The sequence below is a fragment of the Tursiops truncatus genome, chromosome 12 (assembly GCF_011762595.2).
Source record: "Tursiops truncatus isolate mTurTru1 chromosome 12, mTurTru1.mat.Y, whole genome shotgun sequence".
Classification (NCBI taxonomy): domain Eukaryota; kingdom Metazoa; phylum Chordata; class Mammalia; order Artiodactyla; family Delphinidae; genus Tursiops; species Tursiops truncatus.
In genome coordinates, this window is record NC_047045.1 from 86,838,598 (window position 1) to 86,866,392 (window position 27,795).

Consider the following 27,795-nt stretch of genomic DNA (forward strand, 5'->3'; position numbering starts at 1 on the left):
ATACTGCAGTAACATTTCTGAAAGGAATTAATGACTCTCTTTCTCTATCAAGATAGAAGATACCGTGAATTAACTCACATTAACACATCAAGCGGCTCAGAAAATCCCAGCTTTGAGGTGTGTTTCCCGTCAACAGCTGAAACACATGGTCGTCAGGAGAGAATGTCTGGACTCTGGTTCCATCACCTCATGAATTCACCTTTCCTCCAGCTTGGTCTTAGCGATCAATGGGATCAGTGTGTTACGTGTTTACGCAATTCTGCTCGCAATAGCCATTTATTCAGGAAATCAGGATTAATCCCTGGGGCTATGAAATAACCTCTGGAGAAGCAGTGGTGAACAGGGAGAGGCTGGCTTCACGGAGCTGGCCTTCTGGTGGGCGAGCAGTCACGGAACAAATGACAGCATAGTTAACTGTGCACGTACGGCTGTCATGGGAACAGGTAACAGGAGGGCCTCATCCCAGGCCAGAGAGACAGGGGAGCCCCAGGGAAAATGAAAAGCAAAGGGTGAGTTAGGTATTATCCTGGCAAAGAAAAAAGGGAAGAGAACCACCCACACAAAGAATACGGAGTCCTGATCAAAACACAGCCAACCCCACGTGAACAGCCCCCGAGCTTGAGACAGCTTGGTGTACTCAACGCCCGTGAGAAGGGGCCTCCAGGGAGGACAGGGGCCCGCCTTCCTCTCCAGAACTTTAGGTTCTGTCCTGAGTGCAAGGGGCCACTAAGGGGCTTTAATTAGAATGTTTTTCTCCGGTTTTACACTCTGTGTGGTAACTGACTCTGATCCAGGAAGAGCTGGAAAAGAAGGGTAAGCGGTACCGGCACATCTGCAGGAAGCAGACGGGTGGGGCTGGGCCAGGGCGTGGTGAACAGCAGGCCCGTGGAGATCTCGTCGGCGGGAGCATCAGCTGGACTGGGGATGGACCAGATGACGGGCAGACAAAACCGAGAGGGCAAAGGCGATGGTCAGAAACCTGACAGGGTAGCTAGCTAGAGACACACCATTTATACTCACATGGTATCTCCATTCTTATCTCCGTCCCAGACTTATCTACCAAGCTTCAGACAAACGTATCCACTCGCTGCTGGAAACTGTAACTCCACGACCTCCCTGGAGACTCAAGTAACACGTCCAGACTGAACTCATCATCTTCCCCTGACTCAGCCAGGAACACAAACAGCTCCTCCGTCTTTCCTTATCGTAGCAAGTGCCCTACCATTTGCTAATCACCTGGGATGGTTAACTTTATGTGTCAACTTGACTGGGTCAGAGGAAGCCCAGAATTTGGTCACACGTTATTCTGGGCACGTTTGTGGGGAAGTTTCTGCACGAGGGTAACATCTGAACCGGCAGACGGGGTGAAGCAGATGGCCCTCCCTAATGTGGGGAGGCCTCATCCCATCAGCTGAAGGCCTGAGTGCACAAACATGAGAGACTTCCACCTGCCCGGCTGCCTTGGAGCCGGGATATCAGCCTTTTCCTGCCTTTGAACTCAAACTGGAACAATGGCTCTTCCTGGGTGTCAAGGCTGCCAGCTTTCAGACTGGAACGTATACCACTGGTTCTCCTGGGTCTCCAGCTCTGACTGCAGACATGGGACTTGTCAGCCTTCGTAATCACATGAGCCAATTTCTTGTAGTAAATCCCTTTCTGTCTCTCTCTCTCTCTTTCTCTCGCTGTGTATATATATATATATATATGTATATATATATATATATGTATCTCCTATTAGTTCTGTTTCTGGGGAGAAGCCTGACTAATACATCAGCCAAACAGGGGACGGTGTTGCCTGGGAGGAAGGTAAAGTAAAAAATGAAACACACAAAAGCCCCCAGAAAAACTCATATAAGTTACAGGGTACCCCGATGTCACGAATAAACTCTAGAGCAAAGAAAGAGAATGAGGCCAGAGTTTACTTCAAAGTCATGTAGGTTGGACTGTGGCAGAGTTTCACTGGGTGCATGGCCACCTCGCTGGGGGCTCTACCTCGCAGACTTGTATACTGCTAAGTGCGGCTGTGTGGCTAGGGTCAGACCAACGGAACATGAGGGGAAACTGATGTAACTCCAGGACATCTCAGTAAAGGTGAAGTCATCTTCCTAGACCTTTACCTCTTCTGGTTTTTGAAGGTCGGAAACCTAATTTGAAAATGGTCCGCTTTTAACCCCAGCGACAAGCACCACACTCTGAACGATGCTGGAGGAAGGAGATGGAAGGAATCAAGGCCCCTGAACGACCTCATGGCGCGGAGCCGCCACAGTAGCATGGGCTGTCAGTCCATCTCTGGACTGCGTTCCATTAGAGAGATGAAGCTCTCCCCTATTCGTCACGATATCCTGGAGTCTCTGTTACAGCAGTTCAGCTTTATCATAACTGAAACAGACACATGGGATCAAGCACATGGGGAATCACTGCAGTTCCACACAGTGGGGACAGAAGTGACATTTGTCTTCTGTGTTCACTGCTGCAGCCCAGAGGACGGAACTACTGGTATCTGCTCATAGTAGGCACTCTGCAAGTATGTGCTGAGTGAATAGATAGGGGGAGTCAATGCCGGATTGGAATTGAAAGGAAAGTGAAGAAGTGGGGCGAGGGTATCGAGTTACATGTCTGTTACAAAGATCTGCTGACGAGAAGGGAGAGGCTCTGAGGAACCATCTGAGTGTCTTTGCAGAAGCATAAGGCACGTGTGCGTGAACGTGACACAGCAAAGACGAGGGCAGAGCTAAACAAAACTGGAACACATACAGTATGAGAAAGGAGGGAGACAAAAGAAGTGAGTATTGAACAGTCTTGTGAATTTCCTGATTACCCTTAGCCGGGGTAAGATACTTTCCTAAGGTTGCTGGAAGGGAAGGAGGAGGGGCTGGGTACAGACAAGTATCAGCTGTAGGGTCAGAAGCAGGTGTCTGAGGATGTTTCTGAGTGTTGGCTTCTATTTTTTCCCTCTTTCTGTAGAGTGGGAAGCACGGTGAACCACTGGAGAGAATGGTGCCCAGAACAGGGGCCCAGCTGATGTGAGCAGAGGAAGTTGAAAACAGTCATCGTGAAGAAATAGCAGAGTGAGCGCAGGACCACGCCGGGAAGAAAGGGGCATCCTGAAAGGCTCGCTGATGAGGCTGTTACAGTAGCGATCCACCCGGTATGTGTTTCCCTGGTAATCTACTGTCAGAGTTCAGACACAGACACGGAGGACGGAAAAGGATTGGCTTCTTCCAGGGTTGTGCTTTTCCCAGATGAACAGAATTAAACGGCTACAGGACAAGACATTTTAGAGAATCGCAGTAGACTAACTGCTGGACCCTTGTTGGATGAAAGGGAAGTGGTGGCAGGAAGGGCTGGTGTGGCAGGTAGGTGGACTCATCGATGGCCCGGAAGGTCTTAACAGGAGGATGAGAACCTACAGTGTGGCCCCATACCTGGCCAGTTAGGACAGGAAACAGAGGCAGACAGAATGGTTTTGTAAATTAAGACTGATTAATTTCCAGCATGACAAAGTTGAGAGGAGGGGGACGGTCTGGAGTAGAAGAAAACGTCACTGGGGGTGAGGGGGCAAAGGAAGTAAGAGACCGTGTGTGCGAGATGAGTTCCTGGTGTGGATGTCCAGGGCCCCACGGGAGGGTGCTCTCAAAGTGGCCAGAGAAGGCGCCACGGCCACACCAAGTGGGGCAGACAACAGCCAGGAGTGGAGGGGAAGGCGGTGAGGCCAGATCGTGCGAGATTTAAAGGAGCAAAAGCTTTCCAGCTAAGAGAAGAGCTGTGGTCGGAAGGCTACCCGAAGGGCAGGGAGACAGTGACCCAAGCTCCAGAGCTCGGGCGTGAGGGGCAATGGGCGGGCAAACGGCCTCCAGTGGACAGGATCCCACAGGATCAGGAACCAGCCAGGTCGCGGTTACAGAGCAGAAGGGATACAAGAGGAGCGTCTAGGAGTCGGGAAGGGTGGGTGGGGAGAGGCACGTCCGGAAGCCTGGGTTTGGGAGGCTGTGTGGAGAGACAGAGCATGAGTGTGGGAATGGTAACAACTGGCTGACGAGGCTGCACCTTGAGTGGCGACGGGACAAAGGGACACAGGCTCTGGTCAGCTTGCAGGGACCGCTGCACACTCTCCTGGGGGTTGACAAACTCATCCGATGGCTCTAACTCCATCTGTCATCCTTGACAGAGACTCTACCGTACCTTCCCGAACAATCTGTCTGTTGCTGTAAACGGGGTCGGTCTGAGATGGCCGGGCCTTTATCAATCAGTTGCTATTTCTTTCGTCGATGCGTGTGGACTGTCCTTTGCAGACACCGTCCGTCCTGGACCTCATCTAGTCATCCACGGGCTTCGGACACCTTCAGTTTCACAAACTCATAGATTGATGTACACATGTAATCAGTGAGGAAACTTGTCCAGACCAGGAGACTGGGACCCACACTGAGCTTCGAAAGAGAGGTTTTATACTCCTTTCTCTATTACTATTAACCTTGTGTATCCCCAAAACAAGAGAGTTTGGGCCCTGAGAACAGGTCTTCTGAGCCCTGGCTCTGCCGCTTACAAGCCCTGGGACCTTGAGAAGCCCACGGGGAGCGTCCCACAAGCCAAGAACCGTAATCTCATCTTATAAAGGGAGATAAGTGCCCTACGGTGCCTGCCTCGTACGCCACTGTGGCCGCTGAGCGGGAAGAGGTACATGCTCGCACGGTCACAGCAGGAGTGCAGCTGACCACTTATAGTTCCGGGCAAACATAAGACGGCGTGTAGGTTCAAAATGCCTGTTTCCTAAGCGGGGGCTGATTCCTTCTGATGCTGTGATGAGGGATGTGTCTTAATCCCCCTGGTGTGTCTGCTTCTGGCCTTTCCCACCTGTGCTTTTCCAAGCTGCCTCTAGGAAGCTACCTGTGGGATCAGACTGGATTTTTGAAAATAATTTCTCCCTTTCCCCTTTCATTAGGATCACGTGAAGTTGCGTCGCCTAAATTGTGCACCGAGAATGTCTCTTGGGAGTTGTTTCCCTCTGGCTTTGTCAAAGTACCTGCTTCATAAGGCCTGCCTCCTTGGAGCCTGGGACACGTCTGACCACCCAGATCGTCCTCTATGACACAGCTGTCCCCTGAACCTCTGCTCGGACCTCCCCCGATGAACCGCTCCCATCTCCTTCCTTACTGGCTTCCCCTGACGACCCACGGATGTCCCTGCAGTCACAGGCCTTTTGCTGGGGGCTGAGCAAGGACAGCATCGTTCGTTCTGACTCCCCCATCCATCCGTCTCTCTGAATCTGCTAAAACTTTCTTAGTCGCTCTCTAACCATGACTCATCTCACCAAGCAAAACGGGTGAAGCCATGTTACCAACTATGTTGTCATTTTACGTTTACAACCCACGGAACACTTACTCACCGGCGCATGTCGATGGCTACGCACGTTGATTTAAACCCCCTTTTCCAATTATGTCATTATGGGAATAACTGGACACATTTTGAATCTTAATTATCTTTGTATGCTATACCGTAGGCCATAGGAGAGGGATGACAGCTTTCTTTGGACTGACACCCTAGCTTGTACACAGGGTTCAAGTCACATGAGCTGAGATCAGTTTTAAGTTCAAAGAATATATGTTTTAACTTCCTGAGGAAGCAGAGAACATGATTTTACCAAGTTGCCACGTTAATCAAACAGAGACACAGCCTTGAAGGGGAGCGAGTTCACAATCAGAGCTCAGGCAGGTCAACAGTGTGTCCCATGAGAACGGTGGCCATCAGGGGTGCGCCATTGCTTTCAGAACCTGCGTCTTTAAAAATACATCTTCTCTTCTTCTCAAGTGTTCCCCTTGGTTGCTCAAAATTTCTTCACAGAAGAAATAGAAGAAAAAGTAATACATAGCACACGAAATCAAAGAACCAGGGTTTCGTTTAGAAGAATGCAAAACTGTATTTACTGTGATTACGATTCAGAAAAACTGGCAGCCTCCAGTTTCTTTTCTGCGATTCAATTAACCTTATGCGTACCTTTCTGCTTTAAGGTGTTAATTTTTTCCACTCAAGAGCAAACAAAAGGAGAATGAAATAAATTATGAGAATGTGAAATGTAACTGATTAAAAGAATGGACGAGACTGGCATCTCTTCCTCGGGGAACATTTGTTTCAGGGGTCACCTTTCAATTCCTCTAACTGCTGTCTTCAGAAGGACTTGAATTAATTCTGGATATTATTTTCAGTTTTTTGAAGAAAGTGGCTCACGTTTCTCACAATCAAGGAGGTGGAACTTGATTTTGCATAAGATATGAGTGTTGCATCTGGAAAAGAACTGCCCCATCTCCCACATAATTAGGATAAGTTCAAGTAGATCGTAAGTAACAGACGCTTAAATACCCCTCACGCTTACAAGGAAATCTTCAGATAGAACAGTAATACACAGTCTGCAGCCAAGGTGGTTCAAGGTCAGTTTCTCCTTCCAGACGCATCTGCAGATAGTCAGCATCTCCCCACCACTGGACCCTCTACAAAAAGCACATCTAGAGATACGCAAGCTGTGGATGAAATGCAGCGGGTTTGCTAGGGGCACGTGTTTTATAACATGCACGTGTAACTGATGGAGTTGGGACCGATCAGGCGTGAATATAACGCAAAAGCTGCAGCGGGCGTGGACCCATGTCTCTGGCACACAAGGGTTCTAAGTCACAACACTGAACACAAAAGGCTAACACAAGTGAGCAGGGCAGGACGCAGAGGCGCACTCTTCTATAAACGATGCCCTGTGACCCCACGCTGTCCCTCTTGGTCCCGTGTGGTCACATGTTCCGTCTTGAAAGTGTCTGTTGCATGCGTCTCCGGATCTTTGTCAAAAGAAACAAGCGCAGACAGTGGTCCAGAACAGCAGACGCTGGCATCGCTGCGTTTACCTGTAACCATCCACCTCTGTCCTCGTCTCCAAGGCCAGGCACCCCCACCCGTCCTCCCCTGGTCTGTCATCAAGCCGCCTTTGCCTTCCTCTTGATTAAAGTTCTGTGTGTACTGCAGCTTACTTTATCTATTAGGAATTTCATATGCCCTTTCTGTGCAAGGATCTTTAATTAGGATTTTTTTTTTTTTTTTGCTTAGTGTTCCGGTTACAAAATTTCCAAGGTTTTGAGTATTCTATCCCACCCTACATTTTCCCAAATCCTTGCTATTTTCAGTGGATGAGTTTGCATGATACATACTTCACAGTAACACACCTGCACCGCCAATCCATTCCTGAAAACTTCGACGGTAAAACAGCTCACTGCATCCAGTGCCTCACTAACTTTCATCCAGTTATGGTGGTGGATGTACGGAGTTATAATTCATGTACTTAAAATATATTAGTTTCTTCATAGTTCACAGTTGTTACTAAAACTTTGAGGAGTTTATAATTATTCACTTACCTAGACACTTAGGTACAACTGCTATAATTTGTGATGTAATGTTTAGCCCTTAGGAACAAAACTTTCTGCCTGAATGGGAGCTCCTTCAATTTCCCCTGCAACACCTCTTTAAACTGAGTATTCTGATCTTTTCCCAGATAGTTATTTTCAGCTGTGTCTCTGATTATTGCTTCTGTTTCTGCTGTTCCATTCTGCCCCTCTGGAACATCTAAACTACTGAAGTTCACACTGGTTTCCTAGCGGCCCACATCCATTAGCTTTCAATGAGGTTCGAGTCTAGACTGAACCAGATCCCTCTTCTGCGCTCCAGGCCCCTGGATCCTGTATCTACTCAGCATCCTACTGTGACTACCTCAAAAACACGTCAATGTCACCTTGTGCAGTCAGTACCTCTTGCCGCGTTCCCTACCCCAACAACGGTGTCCACCCAGCTGAGCAAGCCAAGAGCTGGCAGTCAGCTCTGACATTCCCTGTTCCTCCTTCCCCACATCCTGTCTATCACCAAGTCCCATTAATCTCCCTTTAAGCAGTTCTCAAATGACTCACTTCTCTTTGTCTCCACCGCCACCCACCCTCCTGACACAGGCTGCAATCTTGGACTTGGGCCACCGCAGCAGCCCCTCTCTGGACCCTCCACATGCAATGGCCAAAGTGACCCTGAAGAGACACCAGACTGAGCACATCACCAACCCCCGTCCAAACTCTTCCAGAAAACTGGGAGTGGAAGAAAATGTCTTCAATGTGGTAAAGGCCACATTCCCAAAACATTTAGCAAATATCACACTTAGTGGAGAAAACTTAAAATCAGAAGCAAGGATTCTTCCTTAACATCACAACTGTTAAACAAAGGTCCTTACCAATGCAGTGAGATAAAAGAAGGAAAGGGAGGAGGGAGAGGGGAGGGAGGGGGAGGGGAGGGAGGAGGAGGGGAGGGAGGAGGAGGGGAGGAAGGAGCGGGAGAAGGGGAGAAAAAGGGGGAGAGGAGGTAGGAAAGAAACGAGTGGCACACGGTTTGGAAGGGGGAAGGTGAAAGAATATCCTTATTGGCAGATGACACAATCCTAACCATAGAAATCCTGACAGAACAGAGGGACTTAAAACTAATGAAAGTTCCAAAAGACTGAGGGATATAAAATCTGCTTAAAACTCAATAGTATTCCTCTATGACTACAATAAACAAAGTTTTTATCAAACTTCTGTGTTGAAATTTCATCAACTGCTTTTTCTGTATCAATAATCACATGGTTAATGTACTTATCAATGAGAAAAGACGGGAACCCAATCAAAACATAGGAAAATTTTGAAAGCAGTTTGGAGCAAGAGAAATCTACATGACTGGAAAGTATATGAAGACGCTCTCGACTCATTAAACATGATGAGAAAAATACAACAAAATGAGGAGATGGCACTTTACAACCGTTACATAAAATTTTAAAAGAACGATAGCACCAAGAGCTGGCGAGCAAGTAACCCGCCATGCACGTGCCCCCGCATCACCAGGGCCTGTGAACAGGACTTTATCTGGAAATAGGGTCAAAATAAAACAAGTCCAAGATATCCATAATCAGTGACTGGGAAGAGGAAAATTATCCAGAAAAGTCTAGAATAAAGGATGCTTAGGGAAGAGAATTAGTAGGAAAAGAGAAAGAAACCTAGCATCTACTAGGTATCTACCTTGTGGTTAGGGCTTGACATCTATCATCTTATAAAATGTTCTCAGTAACACTAAAGTAGGCGGTGTCATCTCTTTACATAGATAGAGAGGTGACTTCCTTAAAACCAGACAGCAGGACTAGAACCCAGCTCCATCTCACCTGGATAGCTACAGCTCAGGAATAAGAGAATAATCAGTTTCCAAATGCAGCATTAGTCTTAATGAGGAAATACTGATGACTTACTATAAGAAAAAGGTAAACAGTAGCCTTCTAGAAACAATTTCAGTGGCATGGTAAGGGACAAAGCTGGGTTAGCGGTAACAGAAGAATTCAAATTACCTTGACTTACGTCTTCTCTGGTGGCGCAGTGGTTAAGAATCCATCTGCCAATGCAGGGGACACGGGTTCGATCCCTGGTCTGGGAAGATCCCACATACCGGGGAGCAACTAAGCCCGTGCGCCACAACTACTGAGCCTGCGCTCTAGAGCCCGAGAACTACAACTACTGAGCCTGCGTACCACAACTACTGAAGCCCGCGCATCTAGAGCCTGTGCTCCACAATAAGAGAAGCCACTGCAATGAGAAGCCCGCGCACCGCAACGAAGAGTAGCCCCCGCTCGCCACAACTAGAGAAAGCCCGTGCGCAGCAATGAAGACCCAACGCAGCCAAAAATAAATAAATAAAAATAAATAAATTTACAAATTATCTTGACTTATACTAAAGGGTAGTGAATGTCTGGGCACATTTAAAATGATGGAAGAAATATAGAATAAAGGTGTTAACAAGAAAAAGGGCAATTATGAGAGAGTTATTCTAGAAAGGTGAAGAGGAATTAGATTGAGAAGTGGACTAAAGAATTATCTATTATTATTATTGCTCATTATATTTTATTATTTATTTTGGCTGCCCTGTGTGGCATGCGGGATCTTAGTTCCCCAACCAGGGATCAAACCTGTGCTCCCTACATCGGGAGTGCAGAGTCTCAGCCACTGGGCTGCCAGGGAGCCCCTATTACTGCTCATTATCTTTAAAGAAGAGAATTTTTCTTGCTAATATTGCACAATCACAGAAAAAGGAAAATATTCCCAAGTGTAATTATATCTGTGTATTGACAGTTAAAAGTCATATTTAGTTCATTAAAATGTTTGTGTTCTTTATTGGATCCGGAAAAAAACTAATTTAACTCAGTATATTTTTGTCATGACTAATTCTGTTGGAAACATACTAGGACTAAGCTTGATATCAAATAACAGAGTTGAATCACTTGGATTCTACACAGAAAATTTCCATCTCTCAAAAGCTGAGCTGCACCCAACAGCCTCCTTTATTAGGATGCTGTAAATAGGATGCTTGTTAGGATGGTAAAAAGTAACTGGTGTAAACAAAGGCTCTTCCCTGCAGCTCCCGTTTCTCCTGCCTTGTGATTCTGGCTCGGAGCCAGGAATACAGAAGATGCTGGATGACGTCTCGTAGGCGAGGCGCCTGTGATCAGCAGTGTGCTCTGGGAACCAGGCAGACCTGTGCTGCCGCTTAAATCAGTGGTCCCCAGCCCTTTTGGCACCAGGACCGGTTTGGCGGAAGACAATCCTTCCGCAGACAGGGGCGGTGGGGTGGGGTGGCTCAGGTGGCAATGGGAGCGATGGGGAAGCAGGTGAAGCTTCCCTCACGTGCTCGCCGCTCACCTCCTGCCGTGCAGCCCGGTTCGCAACAGGCTGCGGACCGGTCGCGGTCTGCGGCCCGTGGGTCGGGGACCCCTAGCTTAACGATTAACAGCTGTTAACTTACTCTAGGTTTCACCACCATGGCTTACTTTCCCAAACAACTGAAATCTTTACACTTACATTTTCACTACGTGATCGGAATAGGTGACTTCTAAACTGAAGTCCCCACCACTGGTTTCCGTGAGCAAGAAATAATAGACATGATCAGTTGTACCACCAAATTAAAATGTATTGAGTTCTGTGGCTTAAGCTGAGCTAATTATGTACACAGCTAGGAGGAATAAGAGACTCATGAGCTGCACAGCGTGTAGCCGTCAGAGAAGCAAAGGAGGAGCAGGGTTACACACGTGCAAGCCGGGAGCCTGGACGGGGCTCATCCCCGACTCTGCCACCTGGGACATCACTTATCCCAGCGGGGGCTCAGTCACCTCTTACGTAAACTGGGCATAATTCATATACGTACCTCCCCGGGTCCTCACAGGGATGATGCCTGTGGAGATGCCCTCAAGCTGGGCACAAAGGTAACAAATCACTACTTTCATTGATGGAGGAATAAGAACAATGGCCCCAGAAGCCAGAAATAAAGACGGACATGGGGCTTCCCTAGTGGCGCAGGGGTTGAGAGTCCGCCTGCCGATGCAGGGGACACAGGTTCGTGCCCCGGTCCAGGAGGATCCCACATGCCGCGGAGCAGCTGCGCCCGTGAGCCACAGCTGCTGAGCCTGCGCGTCCGGAGCCTGTGCTCCGCAACGGGAGAGGCCACAACAGTGAGAGGCCCGTGTACTACAAAAAAAAAAAAAAAAAAAAAAAAAAAAGACGGACATGTACTTAAGGATAAATACATGCAGAGAAGAAGAAACTACTTAAGATAACTTTGTACGCTACCTTAATCTCAAATCACATTCCATTTCTTTTTTAAAAAATTATTTATTTTTGGCTGCATTGGGTCTTCGTTGCAGTGCGCGGGCTTCTCATTGCAGTGGTTTCTCTTGTTGCAGAGCACGGGCTTTTAGGCATGCGGGCTTCAGTAGTTGTGGCACACGGGCTCAGTAGTTGTGGCTCGTGGGCTCTAGAGCACAGGCTCAGTAATTGTGGCGCATGGGCTTAGTTGCTCTGAGGCATGTGGGATCTTCCCGGACCAGGGCTCGAACCTGCGTCCCCTGCACTGGCATGTGGGTTCTTAACCACTGCACCACCAAAGAAGTCCCTCACATTCCATTTCTAATCATTCCTAATCTTTACACCACCTTGTTCTCAGGAAAGTCAGAATCTCCAATGAAATTGGTGAAGACCCTGAGGTAGAGGTGGGTTGAGAGGATTAGTAAATGTCAAATAACAAAAGAGAAGAAAGGATGAATCAAATCCTGGTCCATTCTTCAGTGAGCTGTATGCAATCTTTCTGGTCCCCACCATCTCTTGGATTTATAGATGTATAAACATAGCCTCTATTCTCCAGGATGGATTTAATTACCATCAAGAAGTATTTTTCAAGTAAACACTTCAGTTTCTGCGTCTGCCTCTGACTCAACACAGCTGAAAGCAAATTAGGGGTTAAAAAGGTTCATATCATGTACAGAACAACATGATTTTCTAAATGGAAGGACATCTTTAAACATCTGAGAGGGCTTCGATTTTCATAGACGCCATATTCTATATTTAACTAGAATCGACAGTATAATGTTCAAAATACACATGGAATACTAATGAAATCAATGCAACTTAAGTTTAATCATGTTTATGTCTAGAATCACCATGCAATGTCGTCTTCTCCTTTCCTTACCAATCTCTTGATTTATTGCTGTAACGATGCTCCTTTGGTACCACCATGGGCAAGTAACTGAAAAATGTGTAACTTGAATCTCTGAACATCTGCAAGAGTCAGTCCAATTTTGTTTATGTTAAGCCTTATTTCAAATCTGGAGCATTAAAGCTAAAACTTTAGCCTTAATCCCTGAAGCATGCCAGGGCTTTAAATCAGTAACAATGGACAGATATTCGCAAACACTGCCTTCAGTATTGTGATCATTTCCCCAGCAGAATGCACTTTGTTCTGAATTCTTCAGTATACTTTCTTGTAAAACAAGGTGCACATGCACACACCTGCACACGTGTGTGTGTGTGTGTGTGTGTGTGTGTGTGTGTGTGTGTGTGTGTGGTCCAACACCGTCTCTTTTAATTTTTTCCTGGAAGTACATATATTACGTCTTCTACTTCCAGGAAGATGGAACACATGCTCCTTTCCCTATTCCTCTCATTATGAACAACTGAACACCCTGGACATTTCATATACAACAAACATAAGAAGACTCTGGAAGGGGGAGAGAAGAAGACCTCAGCTGAAGACTTCAGGCCCTGAGGAATGACACAGTGGTGATGAGTTCCCTGGGTTTGCTTTTTGCCTTGTGTATCTCAGACTTGCAGCTGAAGAAACCAGTAACCCAGAAATAGCAATGGGCACAGACCAAAAAAACCCAAGAAGCCCCAACAAAAGCCTGCTGTCTCATGTGAGAAGCCTATTGTCCTCCCTCACCAGGCTGGAACAAGATGCCCCAACACCACCACCAATGCCCAGTGGACACAAAGGCTCCAACCACTGCCCAGTGGTATTGACACCCTTCCCCTTGGTACCAGTGCAGGCTATGAAAACCTAGAATTCTTGCACCCATCCCTGTGGTAATGAGGTAGACCCTCACTTCCTCTGCTGGAGTGGTGTTCGAGCACGCCTGTTAAACAAGAGCCTTAGATGAGATCCAGAGTTTCATAGCAAAATACCCCAAAAGTCCAGGTTTCAATAAAAAAATCACTCATCATACCAAGAACCAGAAAAATCTCAATCAGAGTGAAAAAGAGAACCGTGGGTGTCAAACCAAGATGACAAAAATGTTAAGAATTACCTGACAAACATTTCAAAGCAGACATGAAAAAAAAATGCATCCACAAGCAATTTCAAACAGGCTGGAAACAAATGAAAAAAAAAATAGAAATCTTCAGCAAAGAGATGGAAAGTCTCAGCTAAGAAACAGGAGATATAAAGAAGAACTAAGTGGAAATTTGGAATCTGAAAGGCACAATAACCAAAATAAAAATTCACAGGTTGAGCTCACGTAGCTGAATGAAGGGAAAAGAGGAAGGAGCGGGTGAGACGGAGAGTTATGCAATAAAAAACGCTCATCTCAAAGACCTAAAGAAAGAAGAGCAACGTAAACCCAAAGCAAGCACAGGGAAGGACATAAATAAATACAAGAAAATGAATGAGTGAATCAATGAACAGAAAGAAAGAACAGAAATAAATGAAATTGGAAAGAGAAAATCAATGGAACAAAGAACTGTGTTTTTTAAAAGATCAATAAAACTGACAAATCTCTAACAACACTAACAGAAAATAAGAGAAGAAAGAGAAGACACAGATCACAAACACCAGGAATGAACGGGGGACATCACTACAGACCCTGCAGACATGGAAGGGTTAACAGGGGAATCCTAGGGACAACTCAGCACACGTATCTGACAACATGGATGGAATGGACATGGGGATGGACACACTGCTGGCGTGGTCCACCCCTGGGGTGGACGGACCTCCACAGGAGTCCCACAGAGGCTCAGGAAGGAGGCCTGGCGGTCATGGGTGCAGGAAAGTCTGGATCCCAGGCGCCTGGAGCATAGTCTAGACGGGAGGGGAACAGAATCTGGAGGAGCACACCTTTAGTGAGGGGCAAGGCCAGCGCAGGCCAGAGGGGGCTTCTAGTCCTCAGGGCCCAGGCCAGGGCTCCTCTTGTCCAGGTGTAAGGACTGTACTGATTAAAGATTCTTTTCTTGCTACTGTGAGGGGATGACTGTGAGTCAGAAGATACAGAAGCCTACTAGGGATTTGGGGCCAGTTAACACCTGTCCTGTAGGTTTATAAGTGGCTTTATTTAATAAGCATTTACGGGTCTTTGCGATGAGCAGGACCTGGGCTAAGCTTACAGTCTGGTGGTAAAAGGAGACCCCAGAGGGGCCGTGAGAGCATGGGGAGAGACGCGCCGCTTGCCTGCAGCATTGGCATGAGCCCCGCACGCCCTGGGGAGGCCACTACTCTCCCCGTGCTGTCTCCATGTGGGCCCACCAAGGTCCACAGCTGTGCTGTGTCCCTACATGTCTAGAAAATTACTGAAGCCGGAGGGCTCTACCGTCTCAATTCCTCATCCTATATGTCGTCATGATTTCTGTGGATGGACAAACGTGATCTACATGTGGCCACTGAGACATAAAGTTTATCCCGAGTTTTCTTCTTTTATTGGCAAGGAAGTAAGCTACTCAGTATCTCACGGAGGTGGGTTAATGAGAACATACCAGCACGCAGATTTGGGAGCTGACCATCTGAGACCTTCCACCTGGCAGTTATTCCTTTAACAGCTGTTTGTGTTTAATTACTTGCTCTGCTGCCCTCAGGTGGGAGTGAAGGTTCTGCTGGGAAGAGAGAGGACTCTCCACGAACGAGGTCTGGCTTCCTGACAGCTTATTTAGAATTAAGCCAAAAACCACAGGAACAGATCATGAAAACACAGTCATAAAATCACTAGGAATGATCAGTCTTTCCTCCAAAGCTGCATCATTGGTCACGTTCTCCAGGGCTCGGTCCCAAATTTAGTTTTTGATGAGTTCCCATCCTTCCCCTGTAGCACCCTGGCTATCACATCTCCCTGCACAGACGCTCTGCCTCACCACCTACACCCTCCCACCACTGACTTTTACTCACCACCCTAGTCTAAGAATACATTTTTTCCCCTTCAAAGTGTAGGAACCCTGTAGCCCCAGATTGACCTTGTGGCCAGTTGGATTCCTATAAACTAGAAGAACACAACAAGAGAAAGTAAGGGTAAGAGTTTTTTTTAAAAATCATACTTGATTGAATAAAATGAGGAAAATAAATCTAAGGGATACTGAAGGGCATGACAGAGGAGATTTTTATGAAAAATTGGTGCCATCTGTGCAGATGAATTGTGCAAGAAAAATATAGAAAAAACAGCTACTGCTTTTTGCTCTGTTCTTTTAAACAACAAATGTCTAGATATCTGGGTCATAGCCCTGAGCAGAAATATAAAAACATTCATGCGTGATACAGAAGGAAAACAAAGAAGAGGAATATCTAGGAGTGGCTGAAAACACAAAAAGAACAGGCAAGGAGTGGATGACGAGTCCCAGAAGCGAGATTATTCCAGACCCAATGAGTCATTTGTTCAGATTCACTACATGAGCAAGTGAAAACCACGACACGCCGAGGTTCATGAAAGATTCAGAGTGAAACCAGAGGCAAAAAATAAATAAGACCTTTTTCCCCGAGGGTCAGTTTTGGCCATGTTACTTGCGTAGGTGATGGATGTCATGGTGACCAGCTCACCAGTGCACCCGTCACAGCCGACCAGTCCCCATATCCTGTTGATGTTTTCCACAAAGTCACTCTGCTGTCACCACATTAACCCCATCACTGTGGCCGCCACCCAGCCCCAAGCCTCACTGCTTCATGCCTCAACCCCCATGGTAGCTGGTCTGACCCCGCCTCTCCCTCCCAAGTATCTCAAGAGCTCTCCTGGGCTAGTTTTCCTGACACCTGCCCCACCGTGTCCATTCCCTGCTCAATCGTCTACGGTGGACCCTTTCTTCCTGACCTGTCCAGTCGTTCCAGCCCCACACGGCTACACTGGTTATATCCCCAACATCCTGCAGGGGGCGAGCAGGGAGGCAAGGTACTCGAGTTTGGATGGTGTGCCACTGGATTGAAACACGGACACATCCTCACGTGGAAGCAACACTCTGGACCACGTTTGGTTCACAGAAAAGCCTGTGACTCAGAGCTGAGCCCCATAATGCAGGCTCAGGTCTCAAGAAGACAGAGCCATGAGATGGAGGACGGAGGAGGAGAAAGAAAGTATGGGTTGAATTGTGTCCCCCCAAAAGATATGTTGATATCCCAAACCCCAGAACCGGAGAATGTGACCTTACTTGGAAATAGGGTCTTTGCAGATGTAAGTAGCTAGCATGAGGCCATTGGGGGGGCCCTCATCTGATATGATGGGTGTCCTCATAAGACGAGAAGACAGAGACACACAGAGAAAAGAAGGTCCTGTGATGACAAGACAGAAACTGGGGTGATGTGGCTACAAGCCAAGGACTCCAAGGACTGCCCACACTCTAGCAGCTAAGAGAAGAGCACGGCACAGAGTCTTCTTCAGAGCTCTGAGAGGAACCAGCTCTGCTGACACGCTTCAAGTGTGTGGCTGCAGACTTGTGGGAGACCCAATTCCTGCAACGTCACCCAGTCTGTAGTCCCTCACGATGGCACACCCAGGACACTATTACCTGTTCCTGGGCAACGTTTTGCCAGAAGGCACAATTTGGCTTCAGCACCATGTGCTGAACCCCGTGTTCTAGGCTGTCCTCTGTGGTCTGAGGGCCCAGGCCTCATGCTGCCCTGGGCACGTGTGAGGCGGCCACCCTCACTTGGCCTCGTGTCCTGCCATGTGCTTCTCTGGCTTTGGATCCAGCCTAGGGACGTGGTGACATAAACACCGAACCACATCAACACAGTGGTTCATGAGAAGCCCTGGAACGGCCTCTGCAAGGGGACAGTGAGAACGGGTAGGAGGGACCCTCGTGAGGGAGGCAGCTGTGAGCAGAGCCCCTGCCAACGCTCCTCAGTGCCTGCTCCACACCTGGGCTCAGGTGAGCTGGCAGGACTCCACTTCAGGAGGAGGGGTTCGGGGCGTGAACTACCCTCCTGACCCGCAGCTCTCAGGTGGGCATGTGAGCCCTGCCGAGGGAGCCCTGCCAGCCCCACCAGCTGCCTTTTATGAAGGAGTATGGGCGGGGTGAGTCAAGGGGGTCAAAGGGTACAAACTCCAGTTATACGGTAAATAGGACTTGGGGATGTAACACACATCTCACGACTATAGTTCATAAGTTAATAACCTGACAGCTGCTAGGAGAGTTCTCGGAAGGTCTCACTGCTGCACACTTGAAACACTGTAAATCAACTAGACTTCAACAACAAACCATTCCAAAAGACAAAAAAACAAAACACAGTCACATCATTACATTAAAATCACTTTAATATTCAACTTGTCTGTCACCCATCAAAACAACTTCTTTAAAAAGCATAGCTTTCATGTGAAATACTCCATCATAAACTCAAGGACATTCAATCCCCAATTTTATTTCTAGAGTGCAGGACACGGGAATAAAATGAGTCCTACAGATAATTTGACCTTTTTATAGTAGGTACCGACAACTGAATGTCTGTGGGGGTAATTTTATGATCAAAATTTACTTATGCCCTTCAGTATTTCACAAACTGGTTAATCAACGCACAGAGAAATGACTCACCATTCTTAAAAAAAGTTCTCATCACCAGAAAAGAAATATGCAACGATATGTGGCAACAGATGTTAAATAAATTTATTGTGGTGATCATTCTGCAATATTCACAAATATCAAATCACCCTGTCGCACACCTAAAACTAATATAATGTTACATGTCAATTATATCTCAACAACAAAAAAATCACACAAAAAATAAAATAAAAGGAACTATCCTTATCTAGGAGACTAAATCTGTGAGAATAGCCCAGAAATTCCTGGAGAAGAAGAGGAATGAGAGGCAGCTTATCTTAGCAAATATTAAAATATGATATCTCTCGGCCTTTCGGCTAAGATCAAGTGTAAAATATAATATCAAAAATAGTATGAAAATTGGCAACAAATTTTGGGGTATGACACCAAAGGCACAGGCAACAAAAGCAAAAACTAAGTGGGACTACATCAAACTAAAAAGCTTCTACACATCAAAGGAAACCATCAACAAAATGAAAAGTCAACGTACAGGATGGAAGAAAATATCTGCAAACCATGTATCTGATAAGAGGTTACTATCCAAAATATATACGGAGTTCATACAACTCAACAGCAAAAACAAATCTAATTTAAAAGGGACAGAGAACTGAATAAACATTTTTTCAAAGAAGACATCTAAATGGCCAACAGGTACATGAAAAGGTGCTGCACATTACTGGCTGTCAAGGAAATGCGAATCAAAACGACACTGAGACATCACCTCACACCTGTTAGAACGGCCATCACCAAAAAGACATCAAATAACAAGCGTTGTCAAGGATGTGGACCGTTAGTGGAAATGTGACCTGGTGCAGCCACTGTGGAAAGCAGTATGGAGGTTTCTCAAAAAATTAAAAATAGAGCTACCACATGATCCAGGAATCCCATTTTTAGTCATATGTCCAAAAGGAAATGAAAACAGGATCTCAAAGAGATATCTGTAATCCCATGTTCACTGCAATATTATTCACAATAGCCAAGACATGGAAACAACCAACCGACCTAAGCGTCCATCAACAGATCAATGAGTAAAGAAGATGTGTGATATAGACATTATTCATTCATGAGGCAGAAGGACATTCTGCCATTTTCAACGAATTGGATGGACCTTGCGGCATTATGCTAAGTGAAATAAGTCCTACGCAGAGAAAGACAAACATTGTATGATATCACTTATATGTGGAATCTAAAAAAAGCCAAACTCATAGAAACAGAGAGTAGAGTGATGGCTACCAGGGGCAGGTGCTGGGGAAAACGGGGAGGTGTTGGTCTAAGGGTACAAAGATCAGTTATAGGATGAATAAGTTCTGGGGCTGTAATGTACAGCATGGTGACTGTGGTTAATAATACTGTATTATATGTTGGAAGTTACCAAAAGAGTAGAACTTAAATATTCTCACCACAAAAATGAAATGGGAATTATAAGTAGTGATGAAGGTGTTAGCTAACATTATGGTGGTAATCATCTTGTAATATGTGTATCAAATCAACACATTGTACACTTTAAATTTATATAATTTTATTTGTCAATTATATCTGAATAAAGCTGGAAGAAACAGTATGAAGAGGCAGACTAATGTAGGAGAAAAATCCAAAAACAGAGCAGGTATATATGAGTTTAGGACATAAGTGATATCTGTAGTCAGAACAGAAAAGTTATAATAACAAGTGATTAGAGAATAGGTCAGCAATTTGGCAAAAATTAGTTAAATCTCTAGGATACAACTCACAACCTAAAATGCCAGAAAAATCAAAAGTCTAAATGTGACAAATTTAGACCAAAGTATTAAAATAAAACAACATTCATGTCATCTTTTGATGCATGCAACTTTTCAAATGAAATCAAGACGAAATTTAAAGCTTTTGGATATCACAACCAAAATTGAAACAAACTGCAAAAAAAAAAAATCCATAACGTGTATATAACAAAGAGTTAACGGGCCATCTAAGGAGCTTATGCAAATTAGTAAGAGAACAAGGAATCTGTTTATAAGCTGAGAAGGGCCCAGTGAGTGGGAGGGACTGGAATTCCAGGACAGAAAATGGGCGGATGGACCAAGCCTGGGAGGAGAGACAAAGGGGGGACAAAGGTGGAAGTTCAAGAACAGGGTGGGGGGGAAGGGGGTGGGCGCGCTGGACACACAGAGCATATCTGTGTAAGCGCCAGAATGTCCCAGTAATACAAACTGGCGTCCTGGAAATGCCCCAGACACTTCACCGGCAGTGCTTTCCGTAACTAGCTTGTTCTTGAGGCAGGTACATTCAACAGAGATTTTCCACTCATGACTGTTTTACTGGGCACTTTTCTACAAAGACAACAATAGCTTTGAGTCTACCTTCACTTCCCCTTAAGAGCTTCCCTAGTTACAGGCACAAAGGGAACCAGCGCAGATCTTATCTCCCAGGCTGCCATTCTGTCTGCAGATAGCAGTTATCAGGGGCTGGCCTTGGGAGGAAGTTGCTGCAGGATGGTCCTTAGAAAACAGCGCTCAGCCTTATCTGTCAGGCTGAATTTTCGTTTACAAGGGGAAACCTAAACCAGTGCATCAGGAAAAACTAAAAGCCTTTGAAAATAATTTTCCCTTTAAAAAGACTAAGCGTTCCATGTTTGTTTGAATAAAGTGAATAATCTTAAGACCGTATCAAAATGTAAACCAATACATATTGACTTTTTAATCATACAGTAAAATACAAATATGTCTGCAAATATAAGACAAAAGAGTTTGGGCATATATTCCTCTTAAAATGGTCAGAATAACTTGACCCCAAAACATGGATTAATGAGGTGTTTCTAAGAAAGTAACTTACAAATATTTCAACACAGACATATCTCAAAATCTCACCCGCTGTTGTAAGATATCTGCACCCTCACACACACACGGGCAACGTGAACTTGGCAAACACTTTGAGATCAGTTATGTCTCAACAGCTGACCTTGAGGTTATGAAAAGTGAGATCCCAGTATTTCTAGACACACTGAACAGGCCTTCTGCTTGCAAATAAAATTGGGGGTGGTGGTAAATAAAAGGTCAACCAGGTTACAAATCCAGCCATTAGATATTTTTCTTACTTGTATGTGTGTCTGTGTACATGTACATATGTATGTGTATTGATAAGTAATTGGACATCTGAAAGTTACTAAGAATGGCAGGAAGCCAAAGAACCTGAGAACTGTCTAATACCACAGGGATGAAATCCTCAATATTCAACCAAAGGTTGACTCTGAGAGTCAGTGGATTAAAGTCTTCCTGTAGAAGGCAGATGGTAAACATTGTAGGGGCCCCCCGGCCTCTGTCACAATCACTCAGCTCTCACTGCCGCAGGAAAATAGCCACAGACAACAGGTAAATTAATGAGCGAAGCTGGGTTCTGAGGATACTTCATTTATGGATGCTGGAATTTGAATCTCACATGATTTTCATGGGCCATGAAATCTTTTTGGTTTTTTCCCAGCCATGTAAAAATGTAAAACTCTTTCTAGATTTGAGGACCACACAGACAGGTGGTGGGCAGTGGCTTGAGGACATGGGACTGTGGTAGGTACCTCCATCCCTCGAGGGTCAACAAAGGATGTGACCACGTCAATGACGAAACTGAGAATGAACGGCAGCCAACCGGTGGGAAGACCAAGAGGAGGGTCCTGGCCCTTCCTGGGGACGAGAGGCCCCTCTCCGCTCTGCTCTGGGGGTGGCCTCTGGCGCTGTCCACTTTCTGGTCTTCCCATGATGCTTTCTGATCCTTCAGTGCCACCTGCTAAAACGGCCCCAGGCGCTGACGGAGCCTTCTTCCTTCTCCAAATGTCACACAACCAGAAAGCAGGCGAGGTTTGAGATCAGGTAGAACTTTGAGCAAAACTCCATTTGTTTCTAAGTCACGTATGTGCTGCCCGACTCTGCCTTCTCTCCCATTGCAATACCGTCAATTGAACAACACGTTGTCTCATTTTTCTGTGCATCCACTTCTGTTTTGGATGGTTTTCTTAAACCCCACGACGGATATTCTGGCTCCAGTCCACTGATCGATAATGTATTGTTAAATATATCAGATGAAGGAATGATTAAATGATGCATCTCAAATTCTGCTCACTTACCATCCAAACACTCATCAATAGCAGATGGCCAGCCAGTAGGCACGTGAAAAGATGTCCAACGTTGCTAACCATCAGGGAAATGCAAATCAAAACCACAATGAGCTATCACCTCACACCTGTCAGAATGGCCATCATCAAAAAGAACACAAATAACAAATGCTGGAGAGGGTGTGGAGAAAAGGGAGCCCTCGTGCACTGTTGGTGGGAATGCAAATTGGTGCAGCCACTATGGAAAACAGTACGAGGTTCCTCAAAAAACTGAAAATAGAACTATTATTTTTTTAAAGATTTACAACATATATTTATTTTATTTTGGCTGCGCTGGGTCTTCATGGCTGTGCACAGGCTCTCTCTAGTTGCGGCGAGCGGGGGTCACTCTTCGCTGCGGTGCGTGGGCTTCTCATTGCGGTGGCTTCTCTTGTTGCGGAGCACGGGCTCTCGGCGCATGGGCTTCAGTAGCTGTGGCACGTGGGCTCAGTAGTTGTGGCTGGCAGGTTCTAGAGCACAGGCTCAGTAGCTGTGGCACATGGGCTTAGTTGCTGCGTGGCATGTGGGATCTTCCTGGACCAGGGTTCGAACCCGTGTCCCCGGCATTGGCAGGCGGATTCTTAGCCACTGAGCCACCAGGGAAGTCCTTAGCCCCCAAGTCTTAAGAGCTGCTTCTTATCACAACTATTAATAAGACTTTCACTTATATAAGCCCTTCTTATTGTAATAACTCAATACATATATTTAAATAATAAAATGTAATATAGGCATTTGCATTAAATATCTGTTCATATTTTATTTTAGGTGGTAAGTACTCACATTTGGTAAATCCTGTACAACAATCACTACCATTTAGTGAACTCCTATTATGTGCTAAGGATGTGGTAGCTACTTCATAAGCCCTTGAGCTGGGAGCATATTAACTACAATATTCACCTTCCAAGCTCACTACAAAGAGTAATGTTCTAATAATTACAATGAATGGATGAATATGTTAACTCTACAAAAGAACTAATCTCTCCACAATCAAGGGACGGCATTGAAAGTTGAATACCACCGATGTACTTCTTTTCCCCAAAGTAAGCCAGGAGCCCAGAGGAAACCCAAGGCTGTCTCACCCAGAAACAGAGCCGTCAACCTCCACAGAAAACTGCCTTTCAAGAAAAAAAGCGTAAGACAAAAAATGCATTATCGAAGGAAATTGAGTCAGTGCTTGAGTGAGAAACTAGCATTGAGTAATTACCAACCTCACTTCTTCCTGTTAAATCATCGCGAACTTCCTATCACCTCCCACAAAGAGCTCCAGTGTTCATAGAATAAACTCCCGTATTTAACCTAAGATATTTGAGAAGAAGATGCTTTTTAAGAAGTTGCTTGTTCAATAATAAAGGGTAATTTTCCTGTTAAAAGTCCTGTTATACAAATGTCACAGAAAACGGAAGTGACTTTCCTGGCTTGCATATTTTGTAACACCTGAGTTCATACAAATACTCTATGTTATTTTACGAGATGACTGAATTGCTTAACGATTCCCTGAGGATCTCAACTCAAAGTCCGTAATTAAAATTGGTGTGACTAATAAAGTGGTTTAATTTGGAAACAATTATAGACAGGGCAGATGAAATAACAAAAGGGTCAATGCCTGAAGCGTTATGGTGCCACTTGGACAGTTTCCAAAGCGCTCACAGCCACCAACAAAAAGTTAAAGCACCTGAGAGGAAGAGTTATAACCGAGTGAACTTAGAAGACGATTCGCTGTCCAGGACCCCTGTGTGGAAGGCCACCCTTCGGGCAAACGTTCAAAACATTTGATTCCACACCACGGGGCTGGTGTGAAAGGAGGTTGTGTGGCCGGGGAAGCCAAACCAACACCACGGGTTCCAGGTGGGGCTCAGTGGAGCTGCCGGAAGTCAGTCTGCTTCTGTGGGGACGGAAATAGTCACTTGGTGAGTTTCCTCATCCTTAAAATGAGGAAGTTAGAGCCTACAGGGCTGGGTCCTTCCCAGCTCTGAAATTCTGTCAACTCTAAGGCTACAACAGGAGACTATTCGGGCCAGTTGGCAGTTAGCAGAACAATGGTCCTGAGATACTCCTGCGTCGTTGTTAACCATAGAAAAACACCACAACTCTAAATGCCCATCTATATGCAGATGACTTAACAGGCGACGATGCTTGCCAGCTGTTGAAAAGGATAATGGAGAGTTACCTCCAAGACACGCTGTTGAGGGAAAAGCAAGCTGCAGTTATAATAATTATATGAATCCTCTCAAAATACTGCTGTATACTTCATATAACCAAATATATGTTTCTGCAATAAGAAGAAAACCCACTCTAGAGACAGGTATGCTTGGTAGGATGGGAATTTTAGGGCAGGAGCACACTCTATGGTCCAGCAGACTTTCACCTTATCTGTAATGTTTATATTTTGACAAGGACATGATATTCAAATAATCATGAAAAATAACTTGCATCTAGGGCATCTGCCACGTAATTTTAGCCACCCTAAGGCTTCAGCGGTCCAGGTTTATTTGGGAGCTTGGTCCTAAGGAACTGGCCTCCCGCTGGGCTCTCGGGCTCTCTCTCTGGCAGCGCCTGCCTCTGGAGCAGCTTCTCCAAGCAGATGTGGAGCCCAGGGGAGGATATACAGCCCAGCTACTGGGACCCGGCCCACAGCACCCACTCTGGCCAGCAGGGAGCCCCTGGAGATGGACAGAGCCTGGGTCATGGTCAGTTAGGAACCTCCCGGGCAGTTGAGGGACCTTGAGGGTGGGAGAGCGTGTGAACGGGGTCTTGGATGAGCCTGGAGGACTTTGGGGCCCTGTGTTTGATGGAGAAGAAACTGCAGAGCAGGCATCCAGGTTTGGAGTCAGGACCCCCGGTCCGAGCCCTGCACTGACTAGCAGAGGCTTGGGCATGTGGTGTGGATTCTCTGAGAGCCAGTCTCCTCATCTGGAAAACATGGATAATCATGACCACATTTGTACTTCACACGGTAGGTTTGGGAATCAATGAGACAGGAACATCAGCTGTAGACTGTACAGCGCTTTAACTATGCACCTGTAACAAAATACTGACTTCCCCAAAGACTTCAATATTGTTTAAAGCCACAACTGTCACTACACAGTAAAAGGAAGCCAACAAAAGAAGAGCTGGCAGGTATGATGCCAACACCCTGGTGAGTCAGGCAGGATTACAGGGAGGAACAGTGGAGGTGGGCAGGTATCAATGGACTAAACAAACAGTCTTGCAGCCGATGAAAATCTCCCACGTTGCCCATCAGGACACACAGGCAACTTCATGTAGTGGGTGAGGGAGCAGACGCTGCAGTCAGATGCTCAGGTTCAAGTTCCATGTCCACCTATCACTAGCTGTGTGACCTTGGGCAAATTACTTAACCTCTCTGATCTTTGGTTTCCTCCTCTGTAAAATGTAATGATAGTATGACCTCATAAGTTGTTATGAGGATTAAATAAGTTACTACTGATAACGTACTCAGAACAGTGCCTGGTGCGTACATAACAAGTACTGTACCGTATAGTCATTTGTGAAATAAACAGGACAAAACCTCGGTCTTCACGCCCACCACCAGGATGTCCACTACCGAGACCATCTGGACTTTCTTGTACGTTCCCAAGGTGCTTTGTAGCTGATTAAGTACATTTACATGCAGCATCCCATATGGGCAGCCTTGTGCCACTCATGGTTTCCTGCTGTTTCCCACTGGCTACCCTGGTTGGCGGATACTTGGTAAGGCTGGGTTTTAAAGTGCCTTGTGAGAACATTCATTCATTCAAACATTGCAAGGCTCTTTGCTGGGAGCTGCAGAGGACAGAAAGTGGTGGAAGTTACAGGGGTTTTCACGGGGCCGACGATGTAGAAAGGAGCTCTGTCATCTTTGGAGAGAATCTGATTATGGGCAGCCGGTGGTTTTCGTTTCCAGCTCTGTCTTTCACCACCCAGTGAAGACAGTTGCAAAAGGAATTGTACCTCCAGCCCGGCATCGCTTCCCCACAGGGGGCACACGTGGCCAGGCCCTTCTCTGCATCTCTCCATTCTCAAGTCCCTCTCTCACCAAGGATTTTTTTTTTTTAAAGAGGGTGTTAAAAAAAAAAAAAAAACTTCTAGAAGATGTAGCTTTTTTTATTTTTTTGCGGTACGCGGGCCTCTCACTGTTGCAGCCTCTCCCGTTGCGGAGCACAGGCTCCGGACGCGCAGGCTCAGCGGCCATGGCTCACGGGCCCAGCCGCTCCGCGGCATGTGGGATCTTCCCGGACCGGGACACGAACCCGTGTCCCCTGCATCGGCAGGCGGACTCTCAACCACTGCGCCACCAGGGAAGCCCGAAGATGTAGCTTTTTAAATGGCTTTTTGTTTTCTGAGCAAAAATCACATGTGAACATGTCAGAACTGCTTAAAAACTAAAGGATAGTGTGCTCTCCTCATAGTGCTGGTTGATCCCAGTCGATCTGCGGATGAGTCCTTTCCCCCAAGGCAGAACCCCAAGGAAAGGCCAGCACGCAGAGCTGCTCTGGGCTGTTTCCCTGGATGGCAATGGAATTAGCAGAACTGGGAGCTCAAAGTAAGCCCCTTCTTTGTTTTGCAATTTCTGTCCATCAGCTGAGCCACTTGCCTTCAGGGGCCGCCAACTCCGAGCAGAAAGACAGTGCCAGAGACCCCCGTCCTTCCATCCAAAAACAGCCCTATCGCTACTACACGGCTCTGCCTGCTACTACACGGCTCTGCCCGTTACTACACGGCTCTGCCCGCGGCTACACGGCCCTGCCCGCCGCTACACGGCCCTGCCCGCCAGTACACGGCCCTGCCCGCCGCTACACGGCCCTGCCCGCCGCTACACGGCTCTGCCCGCCAGTACACGGCCCTGCCCGCCAGTACACGGCTCTGCCCGCCGCTACACGGCCCTGCCCGCCGCTACACGGCCCTGCCCGCCAGTACACGGCTCTGCCCGCCGCTACACGGCCCTGCCCGCCAGTACACGGCTCTGCCCGCCGCTACACGGCCCTGCCCGCCGCTACACGGCCCTGCCCGCCAGTACACGGCCCTGCCCGCCAGTACACGGCTCTGCCCGCCGCTACACGGCCCTGCCCGCCAGTACACGGCTCTGCCCGCCGCTACACGGCCCTGCCCGCCGCTACACGGCTCTGCCCGCCGCTACACGGCCCTGCCCGCCAGTACACGGCCCTGCCCGCCAGTACACGGCCCTGCCCGCCGCTACACGGCTCTGCCCGCCGCTACACGGCCCTGCCCGCCAGTACACGGCCCTGCCCGCCGCTACACGGCCCTGCCCGCCACTACACGGCCCTGCCCGCCAGTACACGGCCCTGCCCGCCGCTACACGGCCCTGCCCGCCAGTACACGGCCCTGCCCACCAGTACACGGCCCTGCCCGCCGCTACACGGCCCTGCCCGCCGCTACACGGCCCTGCCCGCCAGTACACGGCTCTGCCTGCCAGGATGCCACCGGAGTAGTTAACTACCCATTTCACACATATAGTCGTTAGAACAGTCGATTTTATTTGGAATGTCATAGCAGAGTAAATATAAAATATAGTAAGAAAATAAAACT

The 27,795-nt window shown here is 46.9% G+C and overlaps 1 protein-coding gene and 1 long non-coding RNA gene across 2 annotated transcripts in view; one reads left to right on the plus strand and one right to left on the minus strand.

Annotated features, from left to right (window-relative positions):
* Positions 1-27,795, minus strand: part of RPS6KA2 (ribosomal protein S6 kinase A2) — a 296,958-nt gene that overhangs the window by 227,295 nt on the left and 41,868 nt on the right. The gene's annotated exons all lie outside the window — the stretch shown is intronic.
* LOC109552848 (uncharacterized) lies at positions 546-8,283 on the plus strand. Its single transcript, XR_012324983.1, has 4 exons — positions 546-813; positions 1,051-2,782; positions 2,965-3,148; positions 4,940-8,283. It is a non-coding gene; the product is annotated as an uncharacterized lncRNA (long non-coding RNA).